Source organism: Phyllobates terribilis, unplaced genomic scaffold (genome assembly GCF_046119375.1).
Source record: "Phyllobates terribilis strain yellow unplaced genomic scaffold, ASM4611937v1 Scaffold_19__1_contigs__length_20705806, whole genome shotgun sequence".
Lineage (NCBI taxonomy): Eukaryota > Metazoa > Chordata > Amphibia > Anura > Dendrobatidae > Phyllobates > Phyllobates terribilis.
The window spans coordinates 6,284,533-6,292,817 of NW_027362779.1; positions in this window are offsets into that span (position 1 = coordinate 6,284,533).

Below are 8,285 nucleotides of genomic sequence, written 5' to 3' on the forward strand. Positions count from 1 at the left end.
GTCCTCACAGTACTTCCCCCCCCACACACACAGTATGATGGCCCCACAGTACATTCCTCCCCACACACAGTATGATGCCCCCACAGTACATTCCCTCACACACACAGTATGATGTCCTCACAGTACTTCCCCCCCCACACACACAGTATGATGGCCCCACAGTACATTCCTCCCCACACACAGTATGGTGCCCCCACAGTACATTCCCTCACACACACAGTATGATGCCCCCACAGTACATTCCTCCACACACAGTATGATGTCCTCACAGTACATCCCCCCACACACAGTATGAAGGCCCCACAGTACATTCCTCCCCACACACAGTATGATGCCCCCACAGTACATTCCCTCACACACACGGTATGATGTCCCCACAGTACATTCCCCCCACACACACACAGTATGATGCCCCCACAGTACATTCCCCCCACACACACACAGTATGATGCCCCCACAGTACATTCCCCCCACACACACAGTATGATGCCCCCACAGTACATTCCTCCCCACACACAGTATGATGCCCCCACAGTACATTCCCACACACACAGTATGATGCCCCCACAGTATATTCCCCCTCACACACAATATAATGCCCCTACACAGCATGAGGTCCCCACAGTAAATTCTCACACACAGTATGATGCCCCCACAGTAAATTCCCCCACACTCAGTATGATGTCCAAACAGTACATCCCCCCCACACAAAGTATGATGTCCCCACAGTACATTCCCCCCACACACAGTATGATGCTCCCACAGTACATTTCCCCCACACACAGTAGGATGTCCCCACAGTACATTCCCCCACACACAGTATGATACCCCCACAGTACATTCCCCCCACACACAATATGATGTCCCCACAGTACATTCCCCCACACACAGTATGATGTCCCCACAGTACATTCCCCCCACAGACAGTATGATTCCCCACAGTACATTCCCTCACACACACAGTATGATGTCCCCACAGTACATTCCTCCCCATAAAGTATGATGTCCCCACAATAGATTCCTCCACACACAGTATGATGTCCCCACAGTACATTCCCCCCACACACACACAGTATGATGCCCCCACAGTACATTCCCCCCACACACACACAGTATGATGCCCCCACAGTACATTCCCCCCACACACACACAGTATGATGCCCCCACAGTACATTCCGCCCCACACACAGTATGATGCCCCCACAGTACATTCCCACACACACATTATGATGCCCCCACAGTATATTCCCCCTCACACACAATATAATGCCCCTACACAGCATGATGTCCCCATAGTAAATTCTCACACACAGTATGATGCCCCCACAGTAAATTCCCCCACACTCAGTATGATGTCCAAACAGTACATCCCCCCCAAAGTATGATGTCCCCACAGTACATTCCCCCCCACACACAATATGATGTCCCCACAGTACATTCCCCCACACACAGTATGATGTCCCCACAGTACATTCCCCCCACAGACAGTATGATTCCCCACAGTACATTCCTCCCCACACACAGTATGATGGCCGCACAGTACATTCCCACACATACACAGTATGATGCCCCCACAGTACATTCCTCCAACACACTGTATAATTCCCCCACACACAGTATGATGCCCCCACAGTACATTCCTTCACACACAGTATGATGCCCCCACAGTACATTCCCCCCACACAGTATGATGTCCCCACAGTACATTTCCCCCCAACACACAGTATGGTGTCCCCACAGTACATTCCCCCACACACACAGTATGATGTCCCCACAGTACATTCCCCCACACAGTATGATGCCCCCACAGTACATTCCCCGACACACAGTATGATGTTCCCCTCTATGCCAGTCTTTTCACCGAGCTAAATACAACTCTCAGCAAAAAAAGTTGTGGACTGGCTCCGTACCGTCTCTGGCCATATTCACCTGTCCACGTGTTTGTGGTTAGGCAGTCCTTCCACTGGGGAGGGCACGGGTAATGTTGTGGGACCCATGCTTGTGGAAGGAGGAGACAATACCGGAAAAAATAATGGCGGCTGGGGACCGAGTATAGATACCCAGTCGCCGCCGCCATAAGATTGTGGACAGCTTCCGCCTCCACGAGCCTAAAAAGCCATATTTCAAGTGCAAGCAGCTGCCCAGAAATCTGGCAGTTTAGTGTTGCGGCCTGTGGGTGGGTGGATGGCTACATACTTGCACTTGCATTCCAAGTAACAGAAAACTAAGCAGATGGTGGCCTCTATCATCATCATGGCCTCACCTCGGCACTATGAACTCTCCAGAAGGAGAAGCCAGGGCCCGCCGGAGTAGTCTCCGGTTCTCTGGTGGGCCCGTCCAACCCTGCCGAAAAGCTGCCCTGGCTAATAAAATTGTGGGGGAAGGTTTCCAGACACTCTGTGGCTGCTTTTTTAATGTGGATCGGCCATGCTTATGCATGTTATTTCTCAAAAAGCATTACAGATCAGGCCATTGTCCAACTCTGTATTCAAGAAATAAAATGCGAAAAGAAAGATGTGTGTGTGTCAAAGCACCACCGACAAGTGCGAGTTGATGTTGGACGGACTGCCATTGCTTCTGCAACAAGCTGAATTACAGGACTTCCTGGGAGAAATGACACCCAGGGTAGATACGGTTTCCCTCTATGCCAGTCCTTTCACCAAACTAAATACAACTGTCAGCAAAAAAAAGTTGTGGACTGGCTATGTACCGTCCCTGGCCACGTTCACCTGTCCATGTGTTTGTGGTTAGGCGGTCCTTCTCAGTAAGTGCACTGGGGAGGGCACGGGTAATGTTGTGGGACCCGTGCTTGTGGAAGGCAGAGGCGATACCGGGAAATATAGTGGTGGCTGGGGAAAGAGTATGGACACCCGGCCGCCGCCGACATGAGGTTATGAAAAGCTTCCGCCTCCACGAGCCTAAAAGGCTACATTTCAAGTGCAAGTAGCTGTCAAAAATTTGTCAGTATAGTATTGCAGCCGGTGGGTAGGTGGGTGGCTGCCTGCATACTTGCACTTGCATTCCAAGGAACTGAACGCTGAGGAGGGACAAGGACGTGGATGGTGATTGTTGCAAATCTGTAACGACAGGTCCATGGCGGGAGGCATCTTCGCATGCGCCAAGCATCTCTTATGATGGGCACACTTTTAGGCAGTGACCTGGGAGTCAGAGATGCTTCCATGCTGTTCCCATGTCTTTTCAGCACTGTATGCATGTGTCTGATGATGTGTCACACACCACATGGCCAGATAAGGTTGTAAAATGTTAAAATGACATTTCCTGGTGAATGCATTTGTGTTGGTTGAAAGCAATGCAAAAGTGCAAAAACGCATCAAAAACGCTACGTGTGAACATAGCCCAAGGTGTGGAGGAGTATTTTTGTTTTTGGTTATTTATTTTCCCTTATATACAAGTTATAACTCTGGAAAGGATGTTCCTTAACATACTTCCCAGGAAAATCCATTTTGGTTTCGTTTTTGTATATTTTATTGTGAGTCCGTAAAAGTGGCGTAAATACTTCTGACAACATTGTTGACAGCAGTGACCTGGGAGTCAGAAATGCTTCCAGGGGTCTTCCCCATGCTGTTCCCATGTCATTTGAGCACTGTTCCCATCGATTTGGGCAATTTTTAGGCCCTCTGCAGACCGCCGGGGGGAGCCGCCTGAAAAATGCTCGAGTTTCCCATAGACTTACATTGGGCTCATTGCTCGGGTCGAGCAGCCGAGTATTCCAATGTGCTCGACCCGAGCATCGAGCACCCGAGCATTTTAGTGCTCGCCCATCACCATTAATGACGTAAATGATTGATCACTTGGGTCACTTATCATTAATTCTTCAATATTTGTCACAGTTGTTAATAGTAAACTCTCCAACCAATGAGGTAAATGTTATTTGGTAAAAAAAAGACACGCGAGGAATAAATATACACAATATTTCCCATAATATGACTATTATATCTTTGAGGAATGTTCACAAGTGGCAGTTTTTTCAGGGTTATTTTTCTGCTGCTAAAACACTGCGTTTTACAGTACCAGCTTAGAGAATGAGATTTCTAAAGTCTCATTCACATGCTGCGTTTTTTTCCTTTTTTTATTTTAAATTTGCAGGATGTTAATTCTTTCAGGGGTTTTGCAACATTTTTCACCCATTCAAATGAATGAAAAAAAAAACCCACAAGTATAAACACTGCAAAAACACAGCAAATAAGTGTGGATTGTATGCAGTGTTTTTCCTGAGTACAACCTGGTTTTTGGTGTGGAAAAAAATGCTGCAAAAACGCAACGTGTGAACATTCCCTTATCCTGGTTGTGTTGTATTTGGAAATAAAAGAGGACGGCCAAAAAAGCATATTGCTAGGCAGCATGTATGTGTGTAGAGCCATTCCTTGAAGATTCCATCACAAGATTCCATGATGACATCACAGGTCATGGTCGGGCATTATGACATCACAGCTCACAGTCACTATATATACAATGTACACAGGTTCACGGCTGCCTTTGTTGGCTTCATAGTGACTGAGCGCACTTGCAGTTTCTCGCTATTCTATAGTGACTGATCGCACTTGCAGTTTCTCGCTATCCCATAGTGACTGAGCGCACTTGCAGTTTCTCGCTATTATATATAGTGACTGATCGCACTTGCAGCTTCTATGGCTGAATTACTTTTGGACAATCTTCAAGTAGAAGCTCTATGGGAGATTCTTACCACCAATCGCCCTGAGATTGTGCTTCTACCACCCGATGGCGTCCTCAGCTTCACTCACCGGCTGGTGGTGGAGCTTGTAAGGGACTGCCTTACCAAATACCACCGAGGTCATCTCACCTCAGAGTATCTGACGGATTTACCTCAGAACATCAGGACATTACTACAGCAGGTAAGTGGCGGAAGCTTCGCATAACACTTCTCAATAATGGATAATAATGGTGGGATAGAAGCAGGGGCTGATTAAGAGTAGCCAGGGCCCTGGGCAGTTTAGGAGCCGTGGGCTCCCAGCACCCGATGTATCACATGACATGTCACAAGATTGCCTTTGATAGATCATGTGATAAGTCACGCGATTAACATGCAGGTGCTCGGGTGCACTACACATAACAGAGCGCTATACATAATAGAGCAGGGGTGGGAAAGTAATATTACTGAGGGGCCAAATGAGAAATGTGACTGTTGTGTAGGCCGAATCAATAGGCTGAAATTAATTCTGCTCAATATTAACATATGAATTATATTTTATATTATTAACTGTATCACTTAATATTGAGCAGAATTAAGTGTGCTGGCATCCCCCTACATACAGAAAGAGCCCACACACATACCCTATATACAGTAAGAGCCCACACACAGCACCCTTTATACAGTAAGAGCCCATACATAGCACCAATGTACAGTATGAGCTCACACACAGAATCCTATTTAGAGTATGAGCCCTCACATAGCCCTCTATATACAGCCAAGCTCTCACATAGCCCTCTATATACAGTATGAGCCCTCACATAGCCCGCTATAAATAGCTGAGCCGTCACATAGCCCCCTATATACAGCATGAGCCCCCACACACTTTAAATATTGCTTGGCAGCATGTATTTGTGCAGAGCCGCCGCTATAAGATTCCATCACAAGATTCCATGATGACATCACTAGTGATGGTCGGCCATTATGACATCAGAGCTCACAGTCACTGTGTACAATCTACACAGGGTCATGGCTGCCGTTGTTGGCTCCATAGTGACTGAGCACTTGCAGTTTCTCGCTATGGAACATTAGGACATTCCACAGCAGGTAAATGGTGGACGCTCCGCACAAATCTTCTCCACAATAATGGATAATAACGGTGGGATAGAAGCTTCTTCTTTCTTCCAATATAAAACAGGACAAGACCCCAGATATGTAGTCAATGTATCTGCAGAGAGGAGCAGATGTCAGATACAATGGCGGCCTTCATTGTGATCTTTCTCATCTCGAGATTTTTCATTTGTGTTTCTTTTCTTCTTTATAGGCTGAAAAAAGATCTCAATATGGAGATTTGTCTTTTGTTAACGAACTGGCCGAAAAAGTCCTGTGTGTACTGGAAGGTCCGGCCCGCTCATCGGAACGCCCGGTAAGGATCCATCATCTTCTCTATCACACGTCCTTGTTTTCTGATCTTCTCCAGATCACCAGCCAGATATCAGAAGATCTGGTGTTAGATCTTATCGGCCTCCCTGTCAGCCCCTGGCAAGCACAGGAGGTAATATGGCCGCCTGTCTCTGCTGATGGCAGTCTGTATTCTGCTGATGTAGTCACAGCTCAGTGGTGGGAAGTCTGTATTTCCGCCTCTGTCTCCCTCTATTATCCATATTAATGTTTTTGCAATGTTACCTCATCTTAATCCATTTTATCTGATAAAAGTCCTCATGATGGCGGCTGATCTGTATAGTTACAGTTGGTGCGTCTGTAAATGCGGGTTTAGTCCTTCCTGATTTGTGGATTTGGTGATTTAGTGGAAGGTTCCTCGTGGTAATTCTATATATTCTATCAATCAGGAGACACCAGAAGGCGACACCGAAGACGAGCAAAATGTGACCCCAGAGACCCCTGACCCTAATACGAGTCAGCCGGGACCGAGCAGCGATCTGACTACAGGTGAGCCGATCACACAACCTTCTACCGGAAATATCCAGATATTAAAGAGAACAGGGGATAATGTCATAGTTACTCTTTCCACTCTGTAATCAAACATACAGAGAGCCAAAATGAAAAACTTGGAAAAAGTCACGAGCCAACCAGAATGCAGTATAATGGGTCCCACAAAGTCCTCCATAACGAGTAATGGGTCCCAGAAAGTCCTCCATAATGAATAATGGGTCCCACATAGTCCTCTATGCAGAATAATGGGCCCCACATAGTGCTCCATGCAGAATAATGGGCCCCACATAGTCCTCCATACAGAATAATGCCCCACATAGTCCTCCACACAGAATAATGGGCCCCACAAAGTCCTCCAAACAGAATAATGGGCCCCACAAAGTCCTCCACACAGAATAATGGGCACCAGATAGTCCTCCATACAGAATAATGGGTCCCACAAAGTCATCCATACAGAATAACGTGCCCCAGATAGCCCTCCATACAGAATAATTGGCCCCACATAGTCCGGCACACAGTATAATGGGCACCACATAGTACTCCATACAGTATAATGGGCACCACATAGTCCTCCATACGAAATAATGGGCCCCACATAGTCCTCCATACAGAATAATGGACCCCACATATTCCACCATACAGAATAATAGGCCCCACATAGTCCTCCATACAGAATAATGGCCCCACATAGTCCTCCATACAATATAATGGCCCCACATAGTCCTCCATAAGGAATAATGGCCCCACATAGTCCTCCTTATGGAATAATGGCCCCACATAGTGCTCCATACAGAATAATGGCCCCACACAGTCCTCCACACAGTATAATGGCCCCACATAGTCCTCCATACAGGATAATTGACCCCACATAATCCTCCATACAGAATAATGGGCCCCACATAGTCCTCCATACAGAATAATGGGCCCCACATAGTCCTCCATAGAGATTAATGGGCCCCACATAGTCCTCCATACAGTATTATGGGCCCCACATAGTCCACCGTAGAGTATAAAGGGCCCCACATAGTCCTTCATAGAGAATAATAGGCCCCACATAGTCCTCCATACAGTATTATGGGCCCACATAGTCCTCCATAAAGTATTATGGGCCCCACAAAGTCCTCCATAGAGAATCATAGGCCCCACATAGTCCTCCATACAGTATAATGGGCCCCACATAGTCCTCCATACAGAATAATGGGCCCCATATAGTCCTCCATACAGAAAAATGGGCCCCACATATTCCACCATACAGAATAATAGGCCTAACATAGTCCTCCATACAGAATAATGGCCCCACATAGTCCTCCATACAATATAATGGCCCCACATAGTCCTCCATAAAGAATAATGGCCCCACATAGTCCTCCATACAATATAATGGCCCCACATAGTCCTCCATAAAGAATAATGGCCCCACATAGTCCTCCATACAGAATAGTCATTTCTCCATTATATTGCTGTATTATGTCTGTAGGATTAATATCCTCTAATACATTTTATTTCCTCATCATTTTATCGCTATTTTAGAAACAACTGAGCTGTTGGATCCTGACAGTGTAATCTTAGAGATCCCGGAGATCCAAGAACCTGCCGGTGTAAGTATTATAGAGGTAGATGTCTGTGTATCACCAGATCACGGGGTGTAAATGACCCGTCCAGT